Source organism: Leptidea sinapis, chromosome 21, assembly GCF_905404315.1.
Source record: "Leptidea sinapis chromosome 21, ilLepSina1.1, whole genome shotgun sequence".
NCBI classification, from domain to species: domain Eukaryota; kingdom Metazoa; phylum Arthropoda; class Insecta; order Lepidoptera; family Pieridae; genus Leptidea; species Leptidea sinapis.
The window spans coordinates 3,164,745-3,185,408 of record NC_066285.1 but is presented as its reverse complement, the minus strand read 5'-3'; the positions used below and the strand labels follow the sequence as shown (position 1 = coordinate 3,185,408).

The window sequence follows — 20,664 nt, the reverse complement described above, 5'->3', positions numbered from 1 at the left end:
TATGAGTCAACATTAAAAAAATACATACACCTTCAAATTTTCCTATCTACGATCAACAGTTACTTTTGTATCGCGATTTTAATATCGGCAATACAACGTTTGCTGGGTCAGCCAGTTTCTATATATACAGATTATAAAGTCTATTAAACTTTACAAGAGAAGGTAAGAAGAATTGTACAAATAGCAGTATTTTACGGACGTGAGTCGAATTTTACGTTTTAGTCTCATAGAACAATATGCATATTAGAAGTCGGTACCATTTTTCTAATATTTTTTAATTTTGTTTTTTCTCATAGTTCGATTCTAGGTTGGGTAATTGGAATTAGAAAACCACTTTTCTTTGTTAATTTTACAAATAAAGGTAATTAATTAATTAATCTAACGTAGTACATTACACTTAGATAATTTATACGTCTAGATAGAGTCTCTTGCTGTTAGACAACCAATAAAAACAGGTCAGGAATATTAGTTTAGTGTGCGTGACAAGGTACGTCTGACACTCGCCATTTGTCTTTGTGTTACTGTGCGTTTATTGCAAGAAAAAAGAGGTTAGCTCTAAACTCAATTTTTTCAAACTCGACGTTTTCACAGCTGTCATAGTCTATGTAGACGTATAAATGATCTAGGAGTGTACGATAGTCAGGAATCTGTCATGTGCCAGCCCTTGCTGAGCCGTTTTTATTGAGACATTCGATTTATCAACATATCTGTACTGATACAAATAGATATCTATTTATATGATATCTCAGTTAAACGTGGACCAGTTGCAGAGCTTTGGAGTGGTGTCAACTTGTTCAGTATTTAGGTGACATCATTTGTGAGGACACTTTATTTGGAATGTTGTCATGAGGCGTAGATATGATGTAGCATTCATATTGGCGTGGGTGACCAGAACATTTAAAATGCACTTTGATATTTATTATTTATTTGTTGACACTGAGTTCGGTGTTTTTATGATTGTATTTAATCGCTTTTAAGGTCACCAACTTTTTTTTAACCGGCGAATCGCCCGTGCGAAGTCAAAGCACGCCGTCAAAATCGGCGAGCAGCTTTCCAGTTACCCGGCCTGAACACGCAAGTTCTGGTCGTTGTCGAAAGCTGCTCTCGGTAACTTCAACCAGCCGTCCATGCCGCCGTTACACATGAGGAATGACGCCCTGGCCCATACGGCAAAAGAGAAAGCCGATCTCCTGTGCGCTAGTTTCGCCAACAACTTGACTCTTGACGACAACGGAAAAACACCGCCGACCATCCCGCGGTGTCAGAGCTCTATGCCTGAAGTACAGTTCAGACAGAAAACTGTTAGGCGAGCTCTGTTTTCGTTGGACGTCAGCCTATTGCTATAACCTCCCTGCTCTCCAAAATCATGGAGAGCATAATTAGCCGCCAACTTTTGGTATACCTAGAGGGTCACCAGTTGAGCAACGGCCGACAATACGGCTTTCGCCATGGTCGGTCGGCAGGTGATCTTCTGGTATACCTAACACATAGATGGGCGGCGGCTATTGAAAGCATGGGGGAAGGCCTGGCAGTTAGCCTGGATATAGCAAAGGCCTTTGATCGTGTATGGCACAAGGCACTCCTCTCAAAACTTCCATCATTTGGGCTTCCCGAGAGCTTATGCAAGTGGACCTCTAGCTTCCTCACTGGGCGCAGCATACAAGTCGTTATCGACGGATTTTGCTCGAATCCCAAGCCCGAGCTGGAGTGCCCCAAGGCTGTGTGCTATCTCCCACGCTGTTTCTTCTGCATATCAATGATATGTTGGACAGCTCCAACATACATTGCTATGCAGACGACAGCACTGGTAATGCCGTATACACGGGCTATGCAGGTCTCTCTCGGGAAACCGTCGACCAGTGCCGGGAGAAACTTGTGTCTTCTATCGAGTCCTCTCTTGAGAAGGTCGCGGAATGGGGTAAATTGAACCTTCTCCAATTTAACCCCCAGAAGACTCAAGTTTGCGCGTTTACCACTAAAAAAACCCCATTTGTCGTATCACTGCTCTTTGATAACACTTCCCTTAAAGCCTCGCCTAGTATCGGAATACTGGGTCTCTAAATCTCGAGCGATTGCCAATTCCGTGGCCATCTGGAGGGCAAAGCCAAATTGGCTTCGAAGAAGCTGGGCGTCATCAATAGAGCACGGCAATACTTCAAGCCGGCCCATATTCTAGCGCTCTACAAAGCGCAGGTCCGGCCACACATGGAGTATTGCTGTCATCTCTGGTCTGGCGCACCCCAGTATCAGCTCGATCTATTTGACCGCGAGCAACGCAGAGCAGCTCGAATTATCGGGGACCCAGTGCTCTGTGAACGGCGGGATCACTTGGCGTTGCGTAGAGACGTCGCTTCGTTGTGTGTCTTCTACCGGATTTATCACGGGGAGTGTTCTGAAGAGATGTTCAACCTGATTCCTGCCGCCGAATCCACCTTCGCACGACACGCCACAAATTAGGATATCATCCCCACCATCTGGATGTGTGGCGGTCCTCCACAGTGCGATTTTCAAGGAGCTTTCTTCCACGTACTACAAAGCTGTGGAATGAGCTTCCTTGTACGGTGTTTCCGGGACGATACGACATGGGTACCTTCAAAAAAGCGCGTACTCCTTCCTTAAAGGCCGGCAACGCTCTTGTGATTCCTCTGGTGTTGCAAGAGAATGTGGGTGGCGGTGATCACTTAACACCAGGTGACCCGTACGCTCGTTTGTCCTCCTATTCTTAAAAAAAAACGGAAGCCCTGTCACTAAGTCTGAGGTCTTAGAATTTGCTCAGACTTTACTAACGTAAATATTTGGGTTGGGCTGTCTTAGCATAATTTCAGTTGTCAAATGACTGTAATAACGAAATCAAATATTGTGCTGAGCTTGAACTCAGCTAAGTTTTACGTAAGTAAAGTCTAAGTACGGTCTATATCAGCCTAAGACTCCAATGTCTATCCGTCTATCTATATGTTAGCGAAATTATGTAATTTGACAGCGCGTGTAGTATATGCGCTAAAACAGCAAGTAATTTAAAGAGCCCTACACAAGTGAAAACTTCATAAAAGCGAGGTTAATAACACTAATACCTCAGTGCTACCGAGCACCTTCGTGACACCTCTGACTTATTCACCAGCTTAAGTTCTGACCACGAAAACTTTTTTGTATCAAAAGAACATGGTGTCATACATACATACATATTATAGCATATCATACTAAGGGTATACAGCTTCTGCAGGTCAACTGATATTAACTGAATTAAATTTATTTATGAACGATGCGGGACTCGAAACCGACACCTCTCGGGTACCGTCGGAGCGCTCTCTCGAGAGCGGAGAGTACGGACCCCCAAAAAAGAGTATTATTTATATATTTAAGAAAGGTTTTATTTTGTATTTTTGGGAACATTCTAACATTAGATAATTAGTTGACTTTTTTGTTTATGATAATGGGTTTGCAATACATAGACTGGCATTTTAGCATACTCTATTAGTGTTATAGATTATAGAGTACGCCTACATGATATAGAGTTCCTATAATACTCTATTTTAGGGTAAGGTTGGCAACCCTACCCGTATGTATGCTCGTTTGACCTCTACTTAAAAAAAATATGAACGCTGTAAATTAAATACAATTAAAAAAAATCTGGTTCCAAATATAAGCTTCAGACAGACAAAAATATATAAACTTGTTAGTCATTAGTCATTGCTGTCAGTAAAGAGGTTACCTATCACCTCGATCTACGTATTAAAAGTCGAAGCACGCATCGAGTGACTGTCGACTCGATGCTATTTGCCTATTTAGGACGAGCAGTCGATCAATATTAGCTTTCTATTGACGTGATATTCTTTTTACAACATTCTACCTTGCAAAAGGGCCTCGCCTATTATTCCACTCATCTGGTAAAATAGGTGATGTAAAAAGCGTCAAATATTTTCTTAGTGAACTTTATATTTTTAGTGAGCTTTAGAACAATGCGTACATTAATATAATGCAGTTTTATTTTGAGCTAGACATTATATTTGTAAAAAAACTTTAAAAGCGACGCCAAGCGAATTTGAAGTCTGGGAAAAATATGTTTATATGTATTAAGTGCTTTTTTTAAAATAATAATTATTCTACACCCCACGCTTTTTTTTTTACAATAAAATATATTTTTTTACACTATTTTCAATTTAAATTTATTTTCTATTTTTTAGTTGAATTTTATATAAAGCGTGCTATTTAGTTTTTTTTAACTATTATTTATTTTTCAATTTTTAGTCAAATTAGTATAATGTCATCGGTCCTCGATAAATCTTCAAAGTTTGAACGAAATCTAGCCGTTTAAAGTGGGTCAAAATCGCGCCTAAAGAAGTCGGTTACAAACATACAGGTGAAGCTAATATAAAGCGTATAAAAAGAATGTTCAAGTTACATTAAATACCTCTAAATACAATTTGACAATTTTGTTTAATTCTAGTAAAGAAATCTCTCTTTTGAAATTTTTTGACATTTTCATAGAACATATACTAATTTTCATATGTACACGTTAATACAGTCATATTTTATAGTATAGTTTAGATCTAAGCGACGCTTATGGTCCTCATCTATAAATAGCCCGAGTAGGTGTTTTCTGCAGCACTAAAAATTGAATTAATATCAGCATCATTACTACATAACAATACACCATATGACATAATGGTGTGAAAGTAACTAAAATATAACAATCTTGAAGTTTCAATGTCTGCTAGGAAACAATGTTTTTTAACTGTGTATTCAGCAGATCAAATCTCGATAAGTAGTATATATATGATCCTCATTAGAGTTTGTCATCTAACGTTATTCTAAGAAAAACAATGGTATCAACTACATATAATATAATTTCTTGTTTTTAAGCTGTACGTCAATTGACACTTGCATAACACTTATCTCGTTGTTTACCATTAATGTAGGGACAACTTTAGTAAAAGCATTGGTAAACAACGGTGTATTTTAGACATTAGTTACATCTTTAGCGATATAATGGAGATCATTAAATTAAATAAGGAAAAAAAAAGGTCCTAAAATTGAGCCTTGTTAAAACCCCCTCTTAACGATTGATACAGACTACCGCTTTCCTTTCACACTCACCATTTTTAGTCTACAAATTAAGTAGGGTATAATTATGTCCAATGCTTTATTTGTAATGCCGTAATAGTGAAGTTTTGTGACCAATGATTCATGTTCAACACAATCGAAAGCCTTGGTTAAATCACAAAAGACGGCAAGCGCATCTCGAGACTCTTCCCAGGCTTCAAATCATTCAATTAATTTGTGCACGTCGACTCGTTATAATTTTCCATACTTTTATATAGTACTTTTTGTGATAGTTTTTGCTTTCAATATATATTATTAAAAAGTAGATATAGATGGAAGAAAAATATACGAATATTCCCTCTTTGGTATGTACTTCATTAATTGTAAGTACATGTAAAATTAAATAACGCTATTTTTCTTAAATAAAGTAAATATAAATAAAGTATTAAATTATATTTTCATATTAAAAGTTTATTTAAACGTTGAGTGCATGAGCTAGTGTTGTAGACTCTTAAATTGGCTATCATATTTAATAAAATGAAGAAACAAAATATCGTTTACGAGTTCCTTTATCTGGATATAATCCTAGATATCGATCCAGGTCAGGCTTATCATATATTGCACTGTCATAAAAACCATCATTTAACAATAAAACTGCAGGGTAGATATATGTAGTATAAGCTGGAGCTTACAAGCTAGTCAAATTACTGGGCTAATGAGACTTAACATCTTATGTCTCAAAGTGATACATAGATAGTGACGTTCAGAATATTGGTTCAATCAAGAATTCTGAGCGGCACTACATTGTTATAAATAGGCCGTCGCACTTACTATGAAGCTTTCACTAAAATAAACAAATAATCATCTTAAGCTGAATAAAAGACTTGACAAAGATATAAACATATTCGAGTGATATGGAAAACCAGTTGCGAGTTTGAAATCGCATATGAAGTGTTCCATCCCATCTTGCAAGAAATAACATGATATGTACTTTTTCAACACTTACAAACTCTTTTAACAGCCGCAAAGAGTCATCCGTCCGCAGGACTCAAATCTTGGACCGGCTGTGCCCTGGAGCGATTAGTTAACTCAAAAACCGAAAAGATATGTGTGCGCCTACGTGCGTGTGTATGTATGTGTGCAACTGTTTATGTAAGTGTATGTATTAGTGTGTACAACAGTGGCAGCGACGTACGCACACGAGCTCTGAGTGAGCTATCAAAGATACCTACTAATACGTATTATTCTTCTTAGTCTCTAAACAATTATTGCTTGGTAGTTTAAAAAAACTCGCCGAATGACTTCCACCGATAATTCTCTGCTACAGTAATCGACCATTGCGCTAGATTACAACTCTGAACAGTAGCTACACTCAATATACAGCCGAGGAACAAAACTATCGGAACTATACACGCTTCGGACTTCTCGCTGACTCGTTTCCAGTTTCTAGCCCTATTCGCTTTTCGTTCGTCGCTAGCGGTGAGACAATTAATTTGACAAGTCCGAATACGAGCATTTAAAAATCTCACTAACTAATTCCACATTTCATAAAGCATTCTTTTAAAATAGACTTCGATTATAATATCTGTAAAGCAAAGGAAATGGACTATAATAATTATACTATTTAATTGTGTATCTTACGTTAAGAGCACTTTAATGTCAGCGTTCCTTCATTATCTTTTAATGACATTTCAATATAAAGTCCGATTAGTTGTGGAGTACAACTTTACTTTAAAAGTGGAACAATGAATAGTAAAAATGAAATGTATGCGTGAAACAGCAACAAACAATATGATAAAGAAAGATAAAAGTATGAGAGAAACCAAGTTTAAATTCCAAACTGGCCCCATGCAATAGAAAGTTTATTTAACTATAAGATATGTTGTACTATAATTATTCAACCCTTCGTCTGCAAGTCCATAAATTTTGTTTAAGGCAGCAGATTTTTTTTATAATATAACGACAGTTTTGCAACTTCATTTGTTTGGAATAACCAAATATTTAACAAAATATTGTCGACTTCTACGACATTGCTTGTAACGTGTCGCGGGACGGGTGGTTTTCTTCCCAAAATTTAAATATCTTAAATCGGCCTTACAGAAAACATCAGTAGCAGTTTACAAGATTAGACAATTATCTGACGCAGGCAAGCCTTCCTATTAATATATTTAGTTATTGTCATAGTATTATGTCTTAAGACATACATTATTCGGCGTTAATGCAGCCGATATAAATACCATCGTTTTGCTGAAGAGGAGGGCAAAAAAAGGCCAAAGAATCATCAAAAATAGTTTTAAAAAATCGACACATTTACCTACTGTTGCCTCTTAATCATATTCTTGACTAGTACTACTCGCGTTTTCGTTCGCGTACACGCACACACAAGACTTAATTGAACTCTACCCAGTAGTTTTACTGTGATGCGCACACAATTGATAACCTCTATCATTTTATTTTTAATGATAATGAAATGTATAAGTACATCGGCACATAAGCAAACTTTCTAGAATCTGTAATGATGGTAATGTTAATACCATACTTTGTTAAGCAACAACACTTGCTTTTACAACATGAACCCTGAAAATGTATAAAACAAATTGTTCTTCTGTCAATATTATGTTCTTCTCAAGTCTGGGGCATAGCTATAGTTTCGAATAGGTGGTAGTGGTGACTTTAAATCCTATTTTCAATAAAAATATATGAATCTGAATTGCCTGAAAATTTCATCAAATCGGTGCAATAGTTTTGGTTCCATAGATATATACCCACATCTATTTGTATGATAAAATACATAAAAATACATTATAAGGGTTAAGACTACAATAAAATCTTATGCACACTAAAGACAGTATGTATAGAAGACGAAATCTTTGATGTAATTGACTGCGTACCGGAAAAGTGTGCCGATAACAAAGATTGTGGAGTTTCACTTGTTTTTGGAAACAAAGCATCGCTTTGTCAACGATCGTGCGCCGCCTGGCTAATTGGTAAAAGTGAAGCGTCTTTGTCCGGTAGTGAAAATTTAACAAAAACTAACCGCATTCATCAATAGTGAATCAATTCTAGTGAATAAAAACAAAGAACCGTGTTATTTGGTAACCGTTCTAAATTAACAAGTTCTCCAATTTGTATTGGTTGCGTATTCTACGTAACTAGAAAGTTTTCATATTGTTTGAACAAAATTATATTTCCTTATTCATGAAGCTTTATTACCTATCTTGTATTATTTTCCTGCGTTTTCAAATTGTGAAAATTTGTTATAACAATTGTTGCGCCTAGTGATTTTCCCTGCTGTGGTAGTATAATTATTTATAATATTTAATTTTCATGTTTGATATTTGTGTTGATCTTATTTTATACGTAAGTATCTATCTCTTTCTGTGGTTTTATTGTTAAGGCGCGGTCATACCTCAATATGCACAAAAATTGGTTTCTTAGAGAGTCGATTACAACATATCGCAATGAAAATGTTCCGACGCAAAAAAATAAAGTGCACAAAGAAGGACTTAAAAAAAATTGAACCAAATAGAATATTTATATATAATTTGATATATCCAATAAAAAATTTGGAAGTTGCTTCCTTAAAATAAACTTTGGAGTCAAAAATCTCCGAATTTTCAGTCATAACAATATTCTTTTTGTATAAGAATTTAATAGAATTAGAACTTTTCTAAAACTTAAACCGAACAATTTTTCAATTGAAAATGTAAATTTTGAAAAAACAAAAGAAAAAATCAATTAAATAAATACCCATTTGCAGCTTAGCCACATGACCAGCACAAATACTGCAGGGCTGGTTGTAGCGTCGACAATCATAGTTAGTCCGCACCTTAAGCCGGATAAAATTAATGTTGAACGAACTTAAATAAAACACTGAAATTGGATTTTTTTGGATAGCAATAAAAATACTTACGTTTTAAACGTTGATAGATAATCAACTCGATTACAAAAAGGTTTTGTTTTTTATAGCTGCCTTGTAAAATCACTTCAAACATTAGCTTACCAAATGATGCTTCTTGAATGAAAAATATAAATTTACTCTTGAAAATACTAAAATATTGAAATTGAGGAGTTCCATCAGTTTCTGGCGGATTACATTATCAGAATTAGGTATATTAGACCAAATTGAAAGGACCTGTTCACTTAAATAATAAAAAATTGGCAATGATATTAATGTAATGCTGCGACTAAGGCTTATATCCACTAAACCTTGCTCAATCAAATGAATAACTATTTCAATTTTTGTATACTCTCTACTGAATGTTTTCTATTTTTTTATTACGTCGTTACCTTTGCTTTTAATAGCCCTGAGTACCCATAAAACAATACCTTAGTATTCTCATTTATCCAATTTTTTTCTTTTATTGAATAGGAGGACAAACGAGCGTACGGGTCACCTGGTGTTAAGTGATCACCGCCGCCCACATTTTCTTGCAACACCAGAGGAATCACAAGAGCGTTGCCGGCCTTTAAGGAAGCTGCACGCGCTTTTTTTGAAGATACCCATGTCGTATCGTCCCGGAAACACCGCACTAGGAAGCTCATCCCACTGCTTTGTAGTACGAGGAAGAAAGTTCCTTGAATACCGCACTGTGGAGGACCGCCACACATCGAGATGGTGGGGATGATATCCTAACTTGTGGCGTCTCGTGCGAAGGTGGCAGGAATCAGGTTAAACAGCTCTTCGGAACACTCCCCGTGATAAATGCGGTAGAAGACACACAATGAAGCGACGTCTCTACGCAACGCCAAGTGATCCAGCTGCTCTGCGTTGCACACTGTGAAATGGATCGAGCTGATACTGAGGTGCGCCAGACCAGAGATGACAGCAATACTCCATGTGTGTCCGGACCTGCGCTTTGTAGAGCGCTACAATATGCGCCGGCTTGAAGTATTGCCGTGCTCTATTAATGACCGCCAGCTTCTTCGAAGCCAATTTGGCTTTGCCCTCCAGATGGTGACGGAATTGGCAATCGCTCGAGATTTCGAGACCCAGTATTCCGATACTAGGCGAGGCTATAAGGGAAGTATTGTCGAAGAGCGGTGGTACGACAAATGGGGTTTTTATAAGTGGTAAACGCGCAAACTTGAGTCTTCTGGGGGTTAAATTGGACAAGGTTCAATTTACAAAGAATATGAGTTTTCGCTAATATTTATCTTTAACCAATTAGATACGTGTCTTTCCTCTACTCGAGGCATCCCTAGGAGATGTTGACTCGCCTAATTCTGGAACGAGACTCAAAGAGAGTCTTGCGCCAGAATGCGGAATTAGTTTAAGACAAATCTTAACGTCAAGAAAACGCATAACATTTGAATTATTATGTTCCTGCAAAGTAACGCTTAATTCGACGACCACCTATAGCCCAGTGGTTAGTGACCCTGCCTACTGAGGTGTAGAGGTCCAGAGTTCGAATCTCGGTAGGTGCAATCAATTTATACGATGAGTATGAATGTTTGTTTCCGAGTAATGGATGTTTATTTGTATTTATGTATGTTTAAGTAAGTATATTGTATTAAATATATCGTTTTCTTGTACCCATAGTGCAGGCTATGCCTAGTTTGGGGCAATATAATTTGTATCCGAGTGTGTCAGTATTATCAATTCAATAAATTTCTATTCTCATTTAAGTATAAAACTTTAAGTTTTTTCTTCTATCAGCAGTCCCAATGACCGCCTGTTTTGTTTATCGACTTAGAGCGAGTTTTCATTAGAAGGTTTTCATATATTATGTTTTTATTAATATCATCTGGATACCTTCACTCAAACATTGAGAAAAGCGCAGATAAAAGGGGTTTTCGCAGATTGTTTGTAGTTATTCAACAGAATGATAACCTGCAAGATATTTTTTTTATATATTATATGGTTACGGGGTCAAAACATACCTACTCAAATTTAAATAGTTTATTTCTTAAAATAGGTTAACTGGATCTCTTTTTGAAGTCACAAGAAAATATACATATAATAATAGAATAATACACATTGCTTATAATTAAAAATATGCAGACCTTAAAACTGTTATAGATATCTACTAGTGGACCCAACAGACGTTGTCCTGTACACACGTCTTAAATTTGAAAAATCGGTCCAGCCGTTAGGAGGAGTTCACTAACATACACATGAGCAGGAGAATTATATTATATGGACGGAATTGAGAATCTAAACCATCCTCGATTCCCCTTGAACTCACATAAAAAATTTCATCAAAATCGGTCCAGCCGTCTAGGAGGAGTTCAGTGACATACACACGCACGCAAGAATTATATATATATGACATAGGAATTTTATTATTGTGCGAACGGAGTTGTCGTCGGTGATTTAATCTATAGGCATTTAAGTATTTTAAATAGAGTGAGACACCTATAGCAGGTAAAAGGGAGAAGAAGAGCGTCAACAAGTAATATACGTATGAATAAAATATGTAAAAAAATAAATAGATTTTTTAATGGTAAATTATAAGTAAAAATCTAAGGTGGTATATTATTTTCTCTTTAAGTGTAATTTTTCAATTGAGAAAAGTTATTTAAATCGTTTTTTCAGTTCTTGTAATATTCTAATAATATGTACTTATGTTAAAAATGGTTTTAGGATTATTTTTGGTAATTATTGAATATACTTATAAGTAATAACTATAAAAACGTAAGAATTTATGTCCAGTTACAAATGCATTTCGAATATCGTACTTTTACGTACCGACTTGGTACCTTTAGATTAAATTTAAATCGTTTAGATTTCACACTAAAAGTAATATGTAAGTAGGTGTAAGCCCTAAGTTATGATAATTACAACGCAGTCTCAACGGCTACACGACGAAGGTTTTTGATGCAGGCTGTATTTTACACTCCGGAAGAATTTAAATTACCTTTAGCGAACTGTTGTGGACAGGTAAAACCAGTATTATGATGATATAGCGGATATCCAGTTACATGATAGTAGAACGCACAGTCAAAGCGACTGTTTTTTATTGGCTGCATTATAGACCCAACTCGTGCATCACTGACGTATATATCTCTATCTTGCTCAGTTGTACATATATAGCATAAGGCTATCTCTTTTACTCCTCCCACGCTGCTGTTGGCAACGCAATGCTGTTGGTATGTTACTGCCAGTATTATAGTAGTTGCGATATTATGTACACTGTACAGTCGTATCATCGTATATGTTCATAGATAATTAAAAACGATGTGATATTAAATATAAATAAATTAGACATAGACGGTAATTTTAATGACATCGTTAGTTAAATAAATGCTCAGTCAAATCAAATCAAATATAGGTATATAGTTGGAATTTAACGCAATAATAATATTCTATTAATTTAATTAAGTCTGAAAAGTTTGGTGTTTTGTTTTGTGTAGTGTCGTGAATTAGGGTGGATGGATATGGATAATGCTAAAATCTACATCACAAGAGAAAAACTGATTGCATAGTGCTGACTCCACTGTTGAAGGTAAGAATTAAGACTTTCTTGAAACCGGATTTATTTGTTTAATATTGTAAGTTGTTTGACTAGCTATGAGCTTTAACTGGTACCTATGCATATATTAGACTATATTGTTATAAGTATAAATAGTAAAGTCATAACAGTTTTATTAGATAGCAAAACAAGTTGTGGATAAATTTCTTTACTCAAACTGACTTCATAATGTTAATAGCAATAATTCTAAAGTCAAACAAAAGGTTCGGCCACCCCAAACCTAAAGTAAATTTTGTAGACAGGTGAGACTTGAGAGATGGGTGCGAGGGGAACAAACAAGTGTAACGGACGGACTTTTTAGTTTTTACTCTTCCAATTATTTTCGCCTCTTTTTGTAAATATAAAAAGCAAACATTCTGAATAAAATTCGTAGAAATAATTGTTAGTTACAATAGTCTATCACTACCTTAAAAATCCTATAATATTTATTGTAATAATTCCAAATAGATAACTTCCTTTTTTTTATTTATTTATTGGCACGGGATGTAAGTCCGTAGGCCAATAGGTACCTTCTTAGGTACAGTGTTACCATTTAGTAATTTGCAAGTCCTGACATAAAAAGCCTTATTTTTCGATAAATCTCCGGAAGGATCTCTTTTAAGTTGATCTCGTATCTTAAAGATTTATTTGATAAAAGTTAAGATGTATTTTTATTACTATATTCCATTTAATTAAAAATAAAATCCGGACCAAATCCGGACTAGAGTCTAAAAGTCCGGACATGTCCGGACTAAACCGGACGGATAGTAACCGTAATAAGTTAGAACGAGTTGTCTATCTCATATTTTTCGTTGAACACAAAAGAAACAAATTACCCATAATAAGTAATACTTAACAAGTACGTACAATAGAAACGTAATGGAAATATCGATTAAAAACTAATTACTAGTGTGACAATATCTATCGTTACTAACGTTTTTATAGCTTAGATGACGTAATTTCATAAATATAACTCTTTATATTTAAAGTTATTAATAACAATATCACCAAGATTACCAGGGTTTTATGACTGAACGTATCGATTCAATTAATAGAATAATCGAATTGAAATGATAAATTAACGATCGTCAGAATTTTCGTTATTATTCAATATTTATTGTGACTCAGTTTTTTCGATGAATCGAGTAATATGCAGTTTTAGTTATTTAAAAGTCTAAGCAGCGATGTGTCATCGACATGGCGGAATTCGGATATTAAAACTGGCTCTCCCGGACTCGGAGTGTTTCAAGCAGGTAGTCGAACTTCGAACCTTTTTGTTAGAATTTTTTTATCTGTGCTTTGTGCCTGTTGAATGACACGCCACCGTAAGACTACTAAGTATTTCTTTGAGCGTCCCGCATTGTGCCGAATGGCTTTTGTTTTTTTCTATTCACAAGCATAAATAGTTGCTCTGAAGATAGAAATGTCTAGTTTAGGCATTAGTTCCTTTTATTCTTTAAATTACCTGAAGTTTGAGTGTCCAAGGTTTTACCACCACTTCGGGAAAAGTTAAGAATTAATGAGAAGCAATCTCATTGGCACTCTTTTAAATTTTAAATCTATATTTAAATACATTATATTTTATGTACAATGTATTTACAATTAGTGATGCACGAAAATTACTCAACGTATTGTGTGCCTTCGTTAACAAAAAGAAAAATAAGTGATCATAAAAAATCTCAAAAGAGTAATTACTACCTTCTACTGTCAGTAATTAGATGTCAATAATCGGATGCTGTCCCAATATACCCGATAAGTCATTCTTATCACCTTATATTGGGACGCGTGAATTGCAATTTCCATACAAACTTCTATAGCTGGTAAGCTATACGTCGTCCCATTAACAGACAGCGTGTACGGATAAGGTGAGTTACGTCGATAAGTTTATTGGGACAGAAAAGTCAACGATAGTTACGATTTTTATCTCAAGTAAGAGAGTGAATATTGGGAACGGCCGTTAAACTACATGCCGAAAAGGGCTTGAATTGAAATATCGTAGTCAGGGCCGTCTTCAAGTTAAATAAGCGCGCAGTATACGTCGAGTTGCGGGAAACAGCCTGTTTAATATATATATGTGTGTGTGTAGACCCTCGACTTCGCCTGCGTGAGCGTTTATCAAACTAACCTGTCAGACTATTAAATCAGATTTTTGTTCGCAACGGTTTTAATTTTTTGCGCCGAGCTCTACAATCTAAACCATTTTGTAAAGAAAAAGAAACCTTAAGTAGTTACTAATGACATCATGAGCTGTCTAATTGGTTTTCTGCTATAATCACCGTGTAATTCTTAGTTAGATATTTAGTAATTGTGTTATTTTGATATTACAAATAGATACTTTAATAATTTTATGTAGATTATAGATAGGCATTTGATACACTAATGCATTTTAAATTTGGAAAACCTGATTGTTTCTATAGTTATAAATTATTGTAATGTCATTGACAATTCGGTTGAATTTAAATGAGTCATTTGCGAGTTCATCAAACTATTCGAAATTTGAAATATTCCTGCGTGAAGATTTATTCAAATAGTTGTCTGATCTCTTTTGAGAACATTGAGTAGGTACATTACGCACTTCGTAGGTTACTGGCAGCTGGTTTTATGTGGCACACTACATTTACACGTTGGTACTTGAATATCAATGTAAGAAAACCGGTTCTGTAGTACGAAATACTTGTAGTAGGTATTCTATGTTGTGATGCAAAGGCAATCCGCTATTTGACATTTGAGTTTGATGTCGGAACGTTATGCGAAAGGATTTTAGGAATGTGACAGTAGGTACTTCAGAACATTTTTCCATTGGCGTTTGGACGAAATGTATTTTAGACTTCTTTTGTACCTAATACTTTTAGGATTTCATCCAGCTAGGTGCGTTTGCTGTTTGACAGCAGTTGGTATCGTTAATAGTGCCAATATTCACAATGTACCTACTTATACATTTACAGCCTTACAAATGTTGTTGATATAATGTAGTCAAGATAAATATACCTAATTCTGAAATTTTCCGAATGTCAGTCAGCCTTGCAAATAAAGGCAGGAAAAGTAATACGTCCGAATAAACCAATCATAAGCAAACTGTCTATTTGTAAACATTTTGCATATTCTTGGTTTATTCTCAGGTGTAACTTTAAACCAAGTTTATTTATTACTTAGGATTTATTCACTTACTTATTAAAAATTTATATTTACATCATGTCTTGTAACCAAATGTTTTCATGAATTTTATTGGAATTTTTGATGACTGAGCTAAACTCGTGCGTAGGTACCTCTAATTTCACTGTTAGAACATTTGGGAAATTATTACAGTTGTAGCGAGAAATACAGCGTTGTAACTTCTGGTGTTCAAACAAAATACTTACGTCAAAGTTTCGGGCGAACTTCGAATGCTTATCATCTACAGACGCTCTGAAGAGGTTATTTTGAATAAGAACCCCGCCGTAGCCGGGAATTTAAGCATTTTAGAAAAGGAAAGTTTTTTAATCCGCGAATAGTGATAACGTGAATAAAGGAGCTTTGACTCTACAGTAAATAGTACGTAAAAAATTTACTGTAGATTGAAAATTACGATTGCTATAACGAAAATTATATTGCAATTTCTTCGTAATAATGAAACAGATCCCACTTAATCCCACGAAGCCTTTTATCGCTTCCATTGAAAATACTAACACCGCAGATGTTTAACTCCATTCACTTTCATATCTAATAGTAAAATGTAATATAATATGCATATATTTTTTTTTCTTAGATCATCTACGGCCGTTCCCAATATACTATCTACAGATAGAGATAAATTACTAACTTCTACTGTCAGTAATTAGCTGTCAATAACCTGAAGCTGTCCCAATATACTCGATAAGTTATTCTTATCGCCTTATATTGGGACGCGTGAATTGAAATTTCCATACAAACTTCTATCGCTGGTAAGCTATATGTCGTCCTATTGACAGACAGCGTGTACGGATACGGTGTGTTACCGTCGATAAGTTCATTGGGACAGAAAAGTCAACGAAAGTTACGATTTTTATCTCAATTTAGAGATAGATAGACTATGACAGCTGTGAAAAAGTCGAAAATAATTGAGTTTAGAACTAGCCTCTATTTTGAGAAATGCTGCGTGCCTAGATTAAGGATTGATCTCCACTGCGCTTCAACCAGATACCGCAGGCGTATTTTTGAGATTCTAGAGTCTTAGATTCTAGAATCTAGACGAATAAAGTATCTAAGACTAACGTTTATTCACGTATAATGTGTAAAGTGAAAAGTTACCAGTGGGAGGCTCCTTTGCACAGGATGCCGGCTAGATTATGGGTACCACAACGGCGCCTATTTCTGTCGTGAAGCAGTAATGTGTAAACATTACTGTTTTCCGGTCTGAAGGGCGCCGTAGCTAGTGAAATTACTCGGCAAATGAGACTTTACATCTTATTGTAACTTGTCACAAGGTGACGAGCGCAATTGTAGTGCCTCTCAGAATTTTAGGGCTTTTTAAGAATCCTGAGCGGCACTGCATTGTAATGGACAGGGCGTATAAATTACCATCATCTGAACGTCCTGCTTGTCTCGTCCCGTATGTTCATAGAAAAAAAAAAGAACAGTGTTATGTGTGTGTGTGTGTTTACACATATTCGAAAGATACACCAAACTAACCAACACTTTCGTAATACGTGTCGCTAAGGGCCTCTTTATCTCAGAACTACAGTTAAGCTCTAATGCGTTTGTTTACACACAAATATTTAACTAGGTCTGTGGTCGCAGGTGTGAAGATAACTCGAGTGACGGCAGATCTGTGTCGAAACAACTGAATGGATACTCATCTCGATTTAACATCGGACTACTGAACTGATTTTGATGATATTTGGTACAGAGATAGACTAGAGCTTGAGAGAGAAAATTAAATGGAGGGGTTGAAATAGGGGATGGCAGTTTGTATGGAAATTCGTCATTATCAAAGATAAAACCATGAAACTTTGTTTTTAGGCACTTGATAAGGAATAATTTATGAACATTTGTTCGAGCATTTTTGAAAATTCGACCTGCATGGGGATGAAATAGGAGATTAAAGTTCACAGGGAAATACTATTACAGATAAAGGCATAAAGGCATAAAAGGCATTTATTTTCTCAAAATTGATTCCTTTAGAATTCTTTTTGATGTCATTTCTTATACTACTAGATACTACTACCGCTTCGGAAACAAATGGCGCTCTGAGAGAGAAGAAGCGGCGCAAGAAACTCTCCCAGCATTCTTTTTTTGCGCTCTTTTCAATAAAAATATACAATATTGTACAGTCGCTATAAAATAATCACAATCTAGTCCCAGGCTGTCCGATCATTATATAATAAATTATATAATATATATATAATACATATATTGACCGATACTTTCCACAATGACAAGGGATATGCGCTGTGTCATTGAAGAGCGGAGAGAGAGCTGTGTGTATATTCTGTATTATTTGAAAAGTAAAAAAAAATGCTGCCCAAAGTAAGTTTCAACGCGGACGAAGAAGCGGTTAAAAGCTTTTTTTTTTATATAAGAGCGGGAAAACGGATTTCGGAGAGATTCACGGGACGGAGAGAGGTGAGGCAATCGGCCATGGTAGTCCGCAACATCAGGTGTCAAGAGATGCGTTGCCAGCATTTGAGGTGGGAGTATGCACTTTTCTTGAAGGTCCCTAAGACGTGTCGGTATAGCTAGTATAAATATACAAATAAAATTTGAAAAACAAAATTTTATGAACGAATTTTGTTAGTACCTCAGAGCTGAACAAAGCAGACAAGATTTTATAACGATACGTCACTCGAACGGTTGGCTCAGTTGGATAGAGAACCGGCACGGAACGCCGGAGGTCGTGGGTTCGAGTCCCGCATTGTTCTTAAAATTTTGTATTTAAAATTTTATTAGTGTATTAATCCTAGAAGTTAGGGTTATCACTTTAAAAACATAACACGTTGTTTGGATTTACAAGAGCAACATTTCAAGTCAATTTCCTAATATGCAAATATTGGGGTTGAGCAGGTTATCACCTGTAAAGTAAATCCTGTAGATGAAGCCACAACCTGAGAGTTGAATAAAGCATACAAGATTTTATAACGATACGTCACTCGAACGGTTGGCTCAGTTGGATAGAGCACCGGCACGGAACGCCGGAGGTCGTGGGTTCGAGTCCCGCATCGTTCATAAAATTTTATTTTTCAAAATTTATTTGTGTATTAATCCTAGAAGTGAGGGTTATCACTTTAAAAACATAACATTATGTTTAGTTTAAATATACACAATAGCACAATTCGCACACACTTAGGGCTGTGTTTCAATTAATATTGAAGTTTAAGATATTATTTAAAAATCTACTATAAAACTTATGTTAGATTGATGTAGTGTATACGTTACGTAAAAACATACTATCTGCAATTAATTTAAAAGAATACAAGTACAATATCTGTATAAATACGTACATTAAATTGTGGTCAAAATATGTTTAATATTAAAAAAATTCTTAGGTGCACCTATATAATTATTATTAGTTAAGTATACCTGATACATATATGCCAAGATAATGATTGTAAATAAACTAGTTTATATATACATTATCTTTTATAGAATAGTAGGGTTGCCAATTATTTTTGAAAGTAGTACTGAATGACTGATTTCCGATAGGGTTAGTAAAGAGCACGGACTAATTAAAAATAATATCATAAATTTACTTATAGATATTTAAAAATGCGTATTTCTCTCACAACTTGTCACATTCAAATTACATCAGAATATCCCCAGTTTTATGAATATGTGTGCAAAACAAGGTAAATCTAAATAATTATTGTTATTGTTTTTTGTTTATTGAGATGGCTGGCGTGCCGAAGAAAAAATGGCTATGAAAATAGAGTATTTTATTAAGAGAACTCTATAAAGTATCTACGGTTAGCAACCCTAGTATCAAGAGAAAATTATTATCACTTTATACCGTGTATGTTTAAGCAAGTCAAACATTGATTAAGCCCGCATTTGGCTCACATGAATTGTTATCGAATTATGTTACAGATATAAATATTAACTTACACTAAGTTAAAGAAAAAGATGATTTAATATATGTATTATATACATTATATACCACTACAATATAATCTTAATATATATAAATTACGTGATACGTTGTTTGTCCGCGATGAACTCCTAAACTAATGAATGGATTCAAATGGGATAACTTCATCGGGTGCAGTTTAGTCCAACTTGAGAGATAGGATAGTTTTTATTTCGATTTGGAACACATAATTATTTTTATTTCCAATATTTATTTTGTATGGACATATTTTCTGTGAGAGAATTTAGTGACGCACGGTTTGACAGTTCTGCTGTGAAACGTAGGGAGCAATGACGTTCTATATTATAATAATTATTGGTGTTATAATGCATAAAAAAACAGTGTATTAAAATTATGCACAGAACAACGTTTGTCAGGTCAGCTAGTAAATTATATAATTTAATATATTATATACCGGAAGACGCAGTGTTTGTAGGTCCCCCCACAAGATGGACCGACGATCTGGTCAAGATCTTTGGGGGAGGCCTTTGTCCAGCAGAGGACGTCTTCCGGCTGATGATGATGATACCACTAGAAGCTGTAAAGTATTGTATTACTTAAGTAGGCCAAGTAATTTTATTATTACAATGCTTAAAAGATGGACTGGAAGTTTCTTATCAATTCTTCTCCCCATGTCACAGCCGCTTATGAACTGATGTAGCTTCATAAAGTTTACCAAGTATTATCGCAATGTTTTATTCATTGTCACTCCCTATGGTAAACCACCAGTGGGAGGCTCCTTTGCACATGATGCCGGCTAGATTATGGGTACCACAACGGCGCCTATTTCTGCCGTGAAGCAGTAATGTGTAAGCATTACTGTGTTTCGGTCTGAAGGGTGCCGTAGCTGAAATTACTGGGCAAATGAGACTTAACATCTTATGTCTTAAGGTGACGAGCGCAATTGTAGTGCCGCTCAGAAATTTTTGAGTTTTTCAAGAGTCGTGAGCGGCACTGCATTGTAATTGGCAGGGCGTATCAATTACCATCAGCTGAACGTCTTGCTCGTCTCGTCCCTTATTATCATAAAAAAATATTAGTATTATATCGTATACAAGGGTATTTTCGCTTGCTGTGGACCCTATTTTGCGT

The 20,664-nt window shown here is 35.5% G+C and overlaps 1 protein-coding gene across 7 annotated transcripts in view; it reads left to right on the top strand.

Moving 5' to 3' along the window:
• LOC126970504 (uncharacterized) overlaps positions 1-20,664 on the top strand; it is a 116,957-nt gene that overhangs the window by 33,005 nt on the left and 63,288 nt on the right. The window contains exons 1-2 of one of the 7 annotated variants that reach the window (XM_050816445.1): positions 12,168-12,314; positions 12,397-12,488. The exons of 5 other annotated variants lie outside the window; for them this stretch is intronic. The gene's annotated coding sequence lies outside the window, so the exon portion shown is untranslated. Of the gene's footprint in view, positions 1-12,167; positions 12,489-20,664 lie in introns of those variants that run through there. One more of the 7 variants, XM_050816444.1, reaches the window with a different exon arrangement.